This window comes from Micropterus salmoides, unplaced genomic scaffold (assembly GCF_014851395.1).
Source record: "Micropterus salmoides isolate LMB-PRFRI ecotype aquatic unplaced genomic scaffold, ASM1485139v1 Ms_hic_scaffold_8, whole genome shotgun sequence".
NCBI lineage: Eukaryota > Metazoa > Chordata > Actinopteri > Centrarchiformes > Centrarchidae > Micropterus > Micropterus salmoides.
The window spans coordinates 29,902,584-29,917,604 of record NW_024044570.1 but is presented as its reverse complement, the minus strand read 5'-3'; the positions used below and the strand labels follow the sequence as shown (position 1 = coordinate 29,917,604).

At 39.3% G+C, this 15,021-nt stretch overlaps 1 pseudogene; it reads right to left on the bottom strand.

The window, feature by feature from the left end:
* Positions 1–1,230: 1,230 nt before the first annotated feature.
* Positions 1,231–13,617, bottom strand: LOC119893518 (annotated as a pseudogene).
* Between the last annotated feature and the right edge of the window lie 1,404 nt (positions 13,618–15,021).

Below are 15,021 nucleotides of genomic sequence, written 5' to 3'. Positions count from 1 at the left end.
CCTCCCCTGAAAGTTGTGTGGTTGAAGTGGACATTATGTCATTTAGCAGCATTCATGGTGCAATTTTTTAGGAAACCTTTGCCAGGACCGTTCGCAAAGGTAGTTATTACTTTTTGCCTTTGTATGGCAGCATGGTGGATCTGTGATCTGTGTGGATGAGCGGTTTAGCTGTACAGTGATATGACAGGAGGCTAAGGAGCTTTAGGGCTTGTTCTCAAACTGAAACACACACACACACACACACACACACACACACACACACACACACGAGGACATAATGTCCCAAAGTAACTTTACATCATGCAATGTAACATTGTTTAGTCCCAGTTTGTGCCTTGTTTGAGTCAGAGATAAACATCCATTTTTCTGAAAGATAAATTGCTGATCTTGGAAAAAACCCACATGGTTGTTTAACACCTGCTGCAGTTCAAATGGTATTTCTAGAATATTCACAAGACCTTCTGCCCACCTGGATCTAAAAGATTCTTTTTTAGCCCACTTCCTAAGTTGCAACTTCATTACCAAATCCGAACAAAGATGCTAATGATAGCCAGCAATTACATATTGCATGCTTCCCTTTTGCAACGTAAGCCAAATGGAAACATTTTACTATTAGGTAAAAGTATATATTAATGTAATTTGATATGCCATTTCAAGGTTGGGTCTAATAGCTAGAAAAATATCCAGATCAGCAAGACTCCCACGCCAGCGAATCTTATCAAAACCATGTGAAATTAGAGAACAACATAGAATACCTTTCGGTAACAAGTTTCTCCCTGTATTTTTTAAATGACAGATGTATGGATTATATTTCAGAAAATGAGATGCTCAGCTCTGTGATTCATAAGCATTGATAATATAAGACATAAAAAGGTACAAACTGGGGCCAATACTGGATGTGTATGTCCCAATCATAGGTCAAGGCAAACTTACAGATTGCATATTGGAGGGGGAAAAAATAAAAAAAACAAAAAGAGGAGAGAAAGAGACAAGTAAGTAAAGCCACTCTACCGAATCAATGAGCTGTCCAGAGACAAGCACTTTTGCATACTCATATTTACCGTGAGGGAAGGTGCCCACAACAAACTGCTTGAAAAGTGTGTGTTTAGACAGTAGGTCTATTGGCATACATCTCTACATGTTAACAATGCAGAAGTGAACACACATAATGCATATAGTCCACAATGTACACTTCAAAAGGTGGCTATTTTTGTTCATATGTCACGAGTGTCACTGTTCAACATTTTATTTGGTAGATTCTGCATTTGCCTACAACATATTCAATATGCATACTCTGTTCCTTTTTCCCCACCCTCACATAAAAAGACGCGTTTCATTTTACTAAGACAACGTTATGTCTTCAAGTTTTTCCTGGCTGAAGATGAGAACAGTTCAGATTTCACTGACTTTAAAATGAGGTGACGGGAGGTGGAAGGGTTTGCTTACCAGCGCTCATCTCTTTGCACCGGGCAATTTGAACTGAAGTTCCTTTGTTCTTTGGAACGTGTGAATAAACAGGTGATCCTACGTAAATCTGATGGACAAGATGTCAAGCGTGGAATCTTAAAGCTGACTGTCCCATCGACTACATATTGGGTGACCCCCCCCCCCAAACTCCCCAGTCTAACCCCATCAGTCCACATACATAGGAGAGATGGGAGAGGCAGGGATCTGATCCAGGATGCGACATACGTAACTGGCGACATCCACGTAGCGCTCTTCGTACATCAGAATGAAGGGATGTTTCTGCAGGAGAAAAAAAAAAAAAGAAACAATTTACAGTGAGCTTTTAGGTTCGATGAAAATTCCTTCAAGTAGTCATAGTTGTGGTTCCTAAAATAGCCAGCTAATTTAAAGCTAGTGTCCTAAATCCTCAAATGTGCGTTGAACTGGTTGCTAGGAGAATAAGATAAATACATGCATAGTATCTCACAAAAGTGAGTACACCCCTCACATTTTGTAAATATTTGAATATCTTTTCACTTAGGGGTGTACTCACTTTTGTTGCCAGCTGTTAGACATTAATGGCTGTGTGATGTGTCATTTGAGGGGACAGCAGATTTACACTGCAAGCTGTACACTACTACAACTACTTTACATGTAGCAAAGTATCTTTTCATGTGACAACACTGAAGAAATGACAGAGAGCCCAAGTCACTCGCTTCTTTTTCCGGCTCATAGGACCTTATTTCAGGAAAAATAGTACGGTAGTCAATGGCGAGAGACAACTTATCTTTTTATCCCGTAAGAATTGAGCCCTGAATTACATATGATGTTGGTCAATTTAAAATATACTTTTGCAAGCCAAGAAAGTTGCCATTGACTACCGTTACCAATATTTTTCTGAAGTTCCCATGGTTGTCCACTGAAAGGGGAGGGCTCTCTATAATCAAATATTTACAAAAATCTGAGGGGTTTGCACACTTCTGTGAGATATGTATTTGACATAAACACATATTTTAGAGGCAGTAAAAAAAACTCCTATTTGGCAGACTATATTAACCCTATTTTTATTATTTTTTATTTATTTATATCTCTATATATCTCTATATATCTCTATATATATATCTCTATCTCTATATATATATCTCTATATATCTATATATCTATATCTATCTATATATCTATATCTCTATATCTATCTATATCTATAGATATCTATATATATCTATAGATATCTATAGATCTATATCTATCTATAGATATCTATATATATCTATATCTATATATATATATCTCTATATATATATATCTATAAATATTAATCTATATATTATATATATATATCTATATCTATATCTATATACTATCTATATCTATATATATATATCTATATCTATACTATATCTATATCTATATCTATATCTATATATATATATATATATATATATATATATATATATATATATATATATATATCTATATCTATATAATCTATATCTATATATATATCTATATCTATATCTATATATATATCTATCTCTATATATATACTATATATATATCTATATATATCTATATATCTATATATCTATCTCTATCTCTATCTCTCTATCTCTATATCTCTATCTCTATCTCTCTATCTCTATCTCTATCTCTCTATCTCTATCTCTCTATCTCTATATCTCTATCTCTATCTCTATCTCTATCTCTATCTCTATATATCTATCTATCTATCTATATCTCTCTATCTCTCTCTATATCTCTCTCTCCACTTGGGGGCAGCAGAAGAAACTGGAAACAACACCGACATCATATTTAAAGTTATGGTGAATTTACACATCCAGCAGACAGAGCAACATTAGCATTCATTTGAAGTCCTAATTCTGGTCACCTGACAAATGTTGGTTCAATATTCACTCTACATTTAGCTTCAATTTAGTCACTACCAACTCCTGAGGAAAGTATTTAGCTTGCTAGCAAATTGATAATGCAAGATGCTCCGCTAAGTTCATGTGTACATGGGATTTTTCAAAGATTCTCCATGCAAAACAGCTTCCCACAACTTCTGGAAAGAGGTCGATAGGTGTATGAGTTTGTGGGCAGAACAAAACAAAATGAGTGAAAAGAGGCAAAAGGGGAACTGTAAAGGTAGGTGATAATTGTCAGTAGGTTTGTCACTATGGGCAACACATTTCACAGTCATTTGACTCATTGTTGGCATAAAACATATTTAGTTAGTGCAGCTTTAAAAAAGGTACAAACGTTAAGTCAAATTCATTAGTTAAGGAATTAATTTCTTTGCCAAATGCAATTTTGCTATTGACACACTGAAGAATTCATAATGTGTCATGAAAGTAAACTATGCCCAAATTATAGTATGTCCCACTCCTCTTGTTACAGTGTGTCTGACCAGCAGAGGCTTTGTTGCTCAGGGAACAGCTGAAGATTTTAGGCACCATGATCAGGAGCACATGTTTAACTAGTAACGTTCTGTATTTTACGCAAACTGTTAAATCTCCATAATATACTCTGTAAGTAGACCAGGTTACTTTAAAATCTTTTTCAGAACCATGGACAGCACCATTAAGACACTCATGTCATGTTGTGTGCTTGATGTACTGATTTGTGGAGTGTGTGTAAAAACTAAAGAACGGTCCAAGAACTTACCAGAAGCTCCTTGTACTTTGGCCTTTTTGATTCATCCTTTGTAAGGCTGGACAGAAAAAGAACACGCACAAAAACAAATCGAACTCCATCAGCATAGGGGGACAAGTATTCAGTGGCAGACTGCCCAGCATTTTAAACTGCCATGATTAGACGCACTTAGAACCAATTACTGAACAGCTATGACCGACTAAACACCTCCATTTGTGTGTGGTCTCAAGAATTAAGCAAATTATTAAAGTAAGACAAACATTTTCGATTGTTTTCTGTTCAAATTGACTGTAAATGTGCACTGACATTGTGAAATGGTAAAAGGTTAACTACACTCACTTTTAGTCAGGAGATCATTTCAGAAAAAGGTTTTCACTTTTAAAATCTTTTCAAATATGAAAACAAATAACTTCACTAAAGGGCTGCTTACTGTGTGTTTTTTTTTTAAGCTTTAAAACAAAAGGTCTATAAGCAAACTGTGTTTGCTCAATTGTCATACAGTTTACTCCACTCCACACACTGGCCACATGAGGACTACTGAGCAGCTCCATCCACTAATAGAGACCCTGAGATGTAGTTGAAAGCTCTAGAAAAAGCTAGTAAGTGGATGTTGAGTTAAGCTGGGAACTTTCACACTCAGCTGTTTGAGAATGTTTTCACTAAAACAGGATGTTAAATTAAGTGGTTTATTTCACACACTGCAATACTACTGATGTTGTGTGTATGACTTAATGTAACGGTGCTTACCATAGGTTAACAAAGTTGATGAACTTGGGGGAGAACTGCCTCTCCTCCGAGTTGCTGAGCTGGGGAGGCTCACCTTTCACCACTTGTGTCAGCTGATCAAACACCTATTCCACTTTGGGTAAGGAAATCTTCCTGTGGCCAGCTCGTACTGAAAGCAAACAAACCAGGGACTTTGAAGGACCGGCAGACCTTATTGGCCCTACAGCCCTGTCAATTCAAATGTGTGCAGACATAACAAGAGGTCAGAGTTCACATTAAGCAGATGACAATATTTCTCTTACCAGGGTGATTCCTAAGCTCCACACATCAGACCGGACATCATAGCCTTGTCTGGAAGCACTGGGATCTATCCTTTCAGGCTGAAACACACACACACATTTTTTTGTCAGGGTCAAAATCTGAGCTGAGCCTCAAACCGATTAAGATCCAACTTGTTCCTATGGGAGCTTGAGCCTAGTCCATTGCAGTGCTGTGGCTGGTTTTAGTTTGTTGAATTAAACACTCTGTAGTATTTGAATAACACCTTTCTATTCTTCTGACCATTCAAAACACTGTTACACAACATCACATCCATTACATAGATGTAACAACCATTGTGTGCAACCCGCTCCATCTCCTGAGCCATAGCTGCTAAATGGCATCAGACAATACTGTAAACAGCCTTTTATTCATTTGTGTTCAGTAAAATGTGAGCCAGGAAAGCTCGTCAGTTTTGAATGGCCGCACCTGCACGCCAACTCAGCAAGACACTGTTTCAGTTTATCTGTCTGACAGATTGTAAGCTGTCAGTTGTTAAGTTACTACTTTGGATCGCTTACCGCCATGTAAGGTCTGCAGCCTGCATCTCTGGTCTTGGCTATGGAGTCCACCAGCTGACCGCTGATGCCGAAATCACACAGCTTGATATTACCCCTTCGGTCCATTAGAATATTGGAAGGTTTGATGTCTAAAATGAATACAGAGTAGGAATAATAGAATTGATTCACATTTTTTCGAATGCAAATGCTGATATAAATGGTTTTGATACTGCCAACAGACATATTTTTTTGACATTAAAAAAAACTTAATAGTATGAAAGAAATTCACCATCATTTTTATTTGTGTACAAAGGGACTGTGCGATTGTTAAATGCAATTAGATGGCTTGTACTCAATATTCCATAATTATTTGACATGAATTTTAATTAATTACATTTTACACACACACACACACACACTATTAAGTCTCACCTCTGTGAATTATTTTCAAGTTTTCTTTTAAGTGGTTCAGTGCTTTAACGGTCTGTTGAGGGCAAAATAAAAACATCACTTATGTTGTTTCGACAATACGCACGGTATGAAGTCAACATGCATAAAGACAAAGGGACTCATCTACTCACGGCTAATGTTATTTTGCCTAATATTTCCTCTGGAATGACATCATCTAATGAACAATATACATATTTGTAGAATTTGTCTAATGAGGTAGACATAAGTTCCATACAAATCCAACAGTCTCCCTGAAACAAAGAGTCAAAGGTTAGTTTTCCTCACATGTCTACAAAACCATCTGTCTGCTGATATGAGCATGATGAGGGTACAAGCTCAGTGAGTTCTAGTCAGACCTCTCTGAAGAGAGCGCCGTAGAACTGAACAATGTAGGGACAGTCACTACTCCTCATCACCACGTCAAGGTCCATCAGCAGCTGCTTCTGCTCCTTCTCGTCCACTGTGGAGCGAATCCTCTGGGAGACACGGCAAAACCAAGAACACATTTACAATTCTGACCAATTCCTACTTTCCAGACAGTCTACTGCACCACCAGTTTATTTCACTTTATGCTACAGAGATATGAGAAGCTTATTTGTGTAAAAAACAGGAATGCAAATGAATTCAATTTTCTTTTATGTGTTGCTGTGGTTAGTTGACCAAAGCAGCAAACACACTGTGCCATCTTGCAGCTTCACTGCATGCTTTGCTCGCTATCAGAGCCAATGATGATAAGGGTCTAACTGGTCAATAATACCTTTCAAGACTAAGGAGATGGAGAACGCCAGGTGTAAATGTGAAGGCTTGTGGATCAGATGTCCAGATCAAGTATCCAGACAGAGACTCACATGTTTGGTAAAACACTGTTTTCCACAGGTGATTGTCAAAATAACTTCCTCCTGGTGAGGGTTTGTCTGTTTGGCCCCTGCCACGACTTGCTACTGGTTTGTAGATGTGGTTAAGATTGTAGCAGATGATGGAAAGGCTCTCTATAGAGAGAGAGGGGATTTTTTTCTTTTTCCTTTTTTTTTTTTTAAGAGTGAGTTCCCTATTTTTAAACCAGAAACAGTCGCTATATCGCTCTCAAAGCCACCAGACTCCCTTGAGGAAAAAAATAAAAAATTTAAATTAAAAATAAACGCGCGCAATTTCACCTCACAGAACACGGCAGTTGCTTGTCTACCGCTGCCTGGGTCGGTTAGTTTGCTTATGTGTTTGTGTGAATTTGGTCCTGAATCCTTTCCTTAATATTAATGTTTTCATACACCTATAATATTAATCTGAGCCCGTCAGTGGCAAACACAAGCACTTCAGTGGACGTACTTTGAGTGGATGCAATTCCCTGCGAGGATTACGTTGCAGCCCTCTTTCGCTGCAGCCGACTGTAGCGCGCTCGCTCACTACTGGACCAATTTCAAAAGACTTTGTCCCAATTAGTCACATAGACACAAAAACATGGGAAAATAGGGTCCAGGTTGAAAAATACTTAAGTTACCCTTTGATTGGATTCTACAGATGTTTCTACAAACTACAGGTTGGACAGATTTTTCCCCTTTATTTTCCTTGCAGGTGCTTCCCATGAACAAAAGTACCGCAGAAATTCCATAACTTGGCTGAAGCAACAATTCTGCTTAGCGGCATGGCCTTAAAGGCAAAGGTAACGCCTTCTGTATTTTGAACTGATTTATTGTTGGTTTGGAAGAGTTAAACTCAGGTGATTGTGTTTATCAGCAGGTCACCTTGACAGCCATGATCTGGCCCGTGGGTTTGTGGACCATCTTGTTCACAGAGCCATACGCCCCGCGACCAATCTCCCCGAGGTCTCTCAGATCCTCTGCTGTAAAGTCACAATGCTGCTCCGGAGAGATCTTCAGCTTCCCCGACGACTCGATGCTGTGTGTCCGCAGACGCTCTCTGGGAGGAGCCCGGAGGACGGGATCGGATGGGATCAGACAGGATTGGACGAGGCAGCGTATGAAACAGTAGGAGGAAGAGGCCACAGGAAGGGGACGGAGCAGGAAGAGACAGCGTGGAGCCATGAGAGGAACATGCATTTTAGATTAATGTGGATATGATAAATATTTTATCAGCAGACCCCAAGCTTCTGTCAATCTGAACCATTTAAAAAAGGTCCCATGAGGTGACTTTCTAATCTGATCTTTCCTACGTCATTACACTCCTTGATGGGAGTGAAATATGAAAAGGGCTGGAGAGAGATAGCAAACTGGTCAATGACTGTTGTGCATAAATATGATGCTTTTTAAAACACCCCATTAAAAGGTTTTTGCTGCCCTCTAGTGGTTTAGCCGCGCGCAGTTCAACAGAGGGCATTTCTGATTTCTGATTCTTTGAGAGAGTGTGTTTTTGGTTCCAAAGAAGAGAGATCAGAACGAGTCATTTTTCTTGTAGAATGTTTAAGACCCCATCGGCTACTCACATGTGAGGGTTCTGGAAAGACGGAGGCGTTGGATTGAGCGGGAGCCTGGAGGCCGGTTTCACTGGAGGGTTGGCGAAATTCAGCTTCAGAGCTTTACGTTTACCTGGCAGGACGAAGAGAGAAACAGATCCAGATTCCCACAACATGCACACCACACAGTGGGTTCAACCAGCCGGTGCCAACAGAGGACACACAGTGCGTCTTACCTCGGCAACTTCAGTCTCTACACGCTTGAGATAAGCCTTTGCATGTATGCAATAAGCAACTTTAACAAATTTGTGCCACAAAATATTCAGTGGCCCAAGTACAAGCAGATAATTGTGCTTTGTACAATTAAATCTGACTAATAAATCAGTAGAACAGTGAGGAGAAACAGGAGTTAAAGATCCAGTCCACTGTGAGCCGTTTTCATACATAGACTGACCTTAGGGTTATCTCAAGCTCTTCTCAAGATCAGATGAAGCACAAAAATCATTTTGACACAAGCCCAGTTCCCAGATGTTCAGGGGTTCCCAATACTCTGATACTACACCAGTTCTTTGAGCTGTATAAGGCATATTTTTGCCCAAATAATTTATATTTTAAGTTATTGGAATTGTTGTTCCTGCAACAGAGCCAAAGGGGGCCTTACTGCAGGATACTGATATTGGGAATCCCTGTCAAAAAAAAAAAAAAATAATAGAAGAAATTCTACTTACAACTTGCAAAAAAAAAACAAAAAAAACATTAAAAATATAGTGCAATTCAAACCTGAAAAGTTCCCTTAAGATGGCAAAGTGACCCAACACTTAAATAGCACTTCTTTCCAATTTAAGACTGAATCAAGTCAACAGTGTCAGTAACATTAAGGGTATATTAGGATGCATCTCCAGAATATACATGGCAATTAGGCTAGCTTCTGTGCAACGTGCCGAGTGCAAGCGTTGAGTTGTCTTTGCTATGCCCCGTTCTTGCGTGCAACATATCCCTTTTTAACCTTTAAGCCCCGGTGCAAATGGATCGCTCTTGGCCATAACTGAATTTATGAACAGTGGACAGACTCCCCAACTACCAGAGCACCACACAGGCTGATTCAATAGTATACAGTGGCATCCTTTCACCTATGATATCCAATTAAATACGAGCATGACAGACGCATCAAGAATCTGGAGCTCAATACGACCAGTTGGCATCAAACGATTGAACAGAAACAATGAAAGTCAGTGAGGAAAGGAAACCACTTTAGACTACTGAAGTGTACCCACAAAGAGTAGAGGTGTGCTTCGTGTGCGAGTCTATTGCTTACTTTGGGACACTCCAGACAGGTTTATCTGAAACCCTGAAGTAAAGAAAAAACATTTTACTACATTTTCCTCGGGCTTGTTTTAGTGCGAGTGGGTCCTTATTCAGAAGTGCCATCCCAGCAAGAGCCTATGCTGAAAGTGAAACACAGGTCAGGTTACTCTGAATGGGCTTTGGCTGGTGAATGAATCACCATATTTTGGTGAAACTGGTTAAGTGCACTGCCATGCAACTGTACGTGTCACTTGATGAGGTTCCACTGCGTTCACAGTGGACTGAGGAACAGTACAATTTTAAACATGTTTAGTCAAAACTAGCCCAATAGCAGAATGTATTAAAATGACTTCGATGCTTTGGCTTCTTCTTCTCCTGCAGTTTCAAATTCAATTTAGTACCTTTAGTGCATTATACAAAAATGAATGATGCCAACATTGAAAAGTGGCTGTGCTGCTGCTCTTCATCTGGCATATAGCACTTAGTATGTCAGTCACGTTCCACTGGCAAATACCTCTCCCCACCAGCATTTGATGATTCAATACTTGCATATATGCCACTGCTGACTATTGGTATCCTGTCGCTGTGCGCCACATGACAATGACATGCCACTCATGTTCCAGTGACAGGTAGCACGTTTCACTAGCAGATACCATGTCCAACTGGTGACTTAGTATCTACTTTTTGGACTCATAACATCAGAGGATTGGAGATTAGTAGTGCTATCTGTTTCACAATGACTTCATCTATACCTCGGCTTAAAAAGGGAGCATTGTACAGTGTTGCGTGTTCTTGCAAAACAGAACACAATTCTGATAGCCAGCTGCATGTTACTGAAGTTATGAACGTCATTCAGCTTAGCAGGGCTAGGCGTTGCTACATATTAGCCCTGTACAACTAACAGTATGCCTTGACAAAATTTGACCACTGACGCGAGCTGTATGCCAACAGCATTGTCACGTATGGACGAATACCATTACCACAGCAGTGGAATATGTACCTAAGACTCATCTTATGCCAGTGAGCATATGCAATATACCATTTCTATATGTCATATGCCAGTCTTACAGCGGTGACATGCCAATAGCTGAAGTGGCATACCACTAAGTGCCGATGGAGAGGGGCAGCCATCTGTGGAACACCAGGGACCAGCTGTTTAGAAGTGGCACACATCAGTGACATACCATAATCAGCAGAGACATACGTCAGTAAGAATTGGTATATGGCAATGGGAAGTCGTATTCGCCAGTGGAACGTCACTGACATTCTGCCAAGCCAGCAGGACAGCAGCAGTGTGGACAGAATCACCCTGATGTCACACTAACGTCACTTCCAGGTGGACAACTGGCAGTTGATGTGAGATGTGGTGTAAAGATGTGTTCACTTCAGTTGTCATCTTTCCATGGCATTTCACTAAGAGTTGGCACTAAAACCACATTTTGATATCTGTGCCGCTAAGAAAAAAAACGCTCCTGGATGGGGTTGCGTGTAGTGTCTCAAACTAAGATCACTGTAATATGGAAACATGAATTAAAAACATGCAGCTAAGTGGATAAAAAAAGCCGGGGGAAAAAAATGTTTAACAAAAATTAAAAAATAAATAAATATATAAAAAACATCAAATTTGGAAACAAACAGAAAATGACAGAAACCGTATGATGCTGCATAGGACATTTTTAAAAACATCCCATTAAAAGGTAGGGGGGGAAAAAGGGGGGGGGGGGGGGGGGGGACAGGGGGCATTTCAAGGAATTAATTTGCCAAGATGTGTCCTAACCAAACAGTGTAAACAACAACAACAAAAAAACACCAACAGCAGACTGAAACCTAGTAAAGTAAGAGTGAATACCTGTTTCATTTTGACATCTCCAGCAGGTGTTGGTTTCTGTAAGGTTCAGATAAAACATTTGATACTAGACATCTGCCACAAAGTAAGAACATGCAACTCAGATCTGCTGACCACTGGACACATGGCTGCACTGCTCTGATTAGGTTAGGGTTGCTAAAAGTCAATCAGTAAATGGAATCCATCCATCCATTATCCAGAAGCTACCATCAACACGTCCATTATCGGACAAGACTCTGTGTGACTTGCTGTACGTCTTTGTCTTGTAAGATTTAGACAGCATTGCGTTCAAACGTTTATAAGTAACAAAATAAGATCCACATTCAGTTTGATCCCAAATTAGCGACAACGCAACAAACCACAGATTCATACACCTCAGCTGGCACCGGGTGGTCCTCTATGGTGATTTAACAGCGACACTGCCATGGCTCATGGCATCTTATCGAAACATTTGTGAAGGATATATTGTCCAAGAGGCAAAAAACTGTTGTTGGCTTGCTGTAGGTTTAGGACCCAGCCAGGCTTGGCTTTCCGTCCGATAATGGGTTTAGAGTGTGGACTCGGGGCTAACGTTAAGTTACACTGTTGTTTATTTCATGTTATCACATTATTTAAAAGGGCTGAAATCTCCGTGGCGTGTAGTCAAACGACTGAAGCAAAGCATATTAATCAACAAAGTTTTACGAATGTTGACATGGTGGATATAATATACAATATCTATATTTAATTGTATTGTTTGGATCATTTATTTGCCATAGACAGCGGTGCGTTCAAACGGTGGCCTGGCTTTGAAGATTGAAACACTTCACTTGCAGGCCTTGATAGTAACGTTAATGTTCCTTTTAACTTAACGTTAGCAGCCTGGTGCAAGTAATGTCGGTGAATAGACATTCCCTGAACGCAGTGTCATACATTTTGGATTTAGAATTTGTTTCTAATGGAGGGTCATGTCAGACTCAATGAATGAAACACTTCACTTTGCCTCTACAGGTCTGTAGGTTCAGCAGCTAAAAAGGGGCTAACCTGGTAGCCATGTAGTATCAGGCAGCTACTTCAAGCTAGGCAAAGAAAGCTAGAGCCTTAGCGGAAACGGCACAAGCCTTCAAAATAAAATTCTACAGCGCGACAAACTGTTAACAAGACTACAAAAGGGTTGGATTAATTCACAGTGCGGATTTGATTGGTTTAATACTAAAACAATACTTGTAGATTAATATATTTTAATAATTAGATGTATTCTGTGTATCATGTCAACATTGAAACTTGTAATACTAGGGCCTGAATACTAACTTGACATGCCCAGTATCTGTCAACAACATGCCATAAATTAATTTAAGAGAAATTATGAGTGACCTTGCATGTAGGATTGGTAACCGTTAGTATTCCACCATCCTGGATAAATAGATCACTACATTTCTAACATACAGAATTATAAAATACCAGGTTAAGTTATAGCACTTAACAGAACCAGTCCATTTTACATTTACATTAGCAGAACAAGATAAAATTTTAAATGGAGCTTGTTCATGTATATGAACTTATCCAACAAAATGTGAACCAGTATGAAATGAACAACGTGGGGTTGTTTTGAAAGTTATGACCGGAAAGTATGAATTATTCTGTCTGACTTTACCACGGTTTTTCTGCTTCTGGGAAGCTACAAGCTACCTTTTCCCACTAACTCCAGTGTCTTCAGTTGAAACTGAAAAATGATGGAATAAAGCCACTGTCGCCTACCTTGCATGCTGCTGCTGTGCGTCTGCGGGTGGAAATGGTGCGACGCGGTTCCTACAATGCTGCTACTGTTGCTGGAGCTTGAGGAGTTGCTGTCAGGACTGGGAGTCGCCATTGTTGTGTTGGATTCCGGCAGCAGCGCTCAGGCTGCAATGCAGAGTGAAACTTCGCCCTCTCTGCCTCCAGAAGGGACGCTGATGTAGACTGTGTGTACAGCGCCACTGTGCTGCAGCTGCGCCACGGCCACGTCCGTGCCGCTGCTGCCTTCAGGGCCTGTCGGAAAATACACCCAATCACGACTTGACAGCGATATAAATGACATATTTCTGTCACTTATGCAAGTCAGCGCGCTCTGTACATAGTATACTCCACGTCCTACATTGTAAATACTGCCTGAACTCATTTTCATTTTCATCTTGTGTGATTCAACAAAACAGTGGACACAATTAAATCTTCATTATTGCTGTTGTCATGGCACATTGTCCCTCCTGTTTCACAACTGTTTGTGTTGTTTGAATCACACAACGTAGCATATTCATTTTTTTATATTTCATTTACATTTCACAGCTGCATTCTTGTATTTATTGGATCATGTCAAAGCTAATCTAGTTTAGTGTTTAGCTTGAAAGTTCTTGGCCTTTGAAAAAGTTTGACAAAATAACTATGACAATGCCATATACAGCTACATATCACATGTCCATACTTATGTCGATAAAAACTGTGACATGCTGTTGAAAGTAAAAGCAAGGGGACCCTGAATGCATATTGTTTTTTCCCCCATACCATCTCTTCCAACTTTTTTACATAGTCATTTTTGTCATTATCTCAGTGTTTATTATGACTCTGTTTTATGATAATTAGCGCAATCACCTCATTTTCATCATATTGTCAACATTGGGGTTCATAACTTCAAGTGATATTTGTGTCAAATATAAAAATAATAATATAAAACTCAAATTTACTTTACTTTATTTCAGATAGGACGCTTGTATCTACCAGCATAAGATTCCAGAGATGTGACATTTAGCTGGGCACAGAATTGCAACTGCTGCTGGTATGAAGAATTTTATTATCCATCATATTGTTTTACATTGTAAATCATACTGATGTGCACCTGAAAACTGGGTATTATATACACATTATAGTTACAGTGCACTGATTAAATACTACAGTGCACAATACATTGCTCAGCAAATAATACTGAAAAAATCAGAATCAGCAAAAAGGCTGCAATTTTAATAATTTATTTAAATATGCGAAAATTATGTCATTGAACCTTCAGATTAAAACACAACAACACTTAAGGGTATTTGAGATACTGTATTTGTTCTGCTTTTCTCTTCCCGGATGGGAGATTGATGCATGGAAATTATTTACTTGTTAAGTGACTCCTGTAAAATTCTCTCTCTCATTCAGAGAATGTTAAAAAAATCCTCTAAATGTTTCCAGTCCAGAACACACTTCTTTAAATCCCAAGATATCCCAAAAAGTTTGCCTTGACAGTTTCAGTAATCTTTAAATTCTAATTACAGCATGTGTCATATTGCCCCGTGATCTGCGCCACTTTGACGACACTCGATCTCTGATCCTCCTGCACCAGGCCTCAGCCTTCAGATCAAACTCAGACAGAAACCACA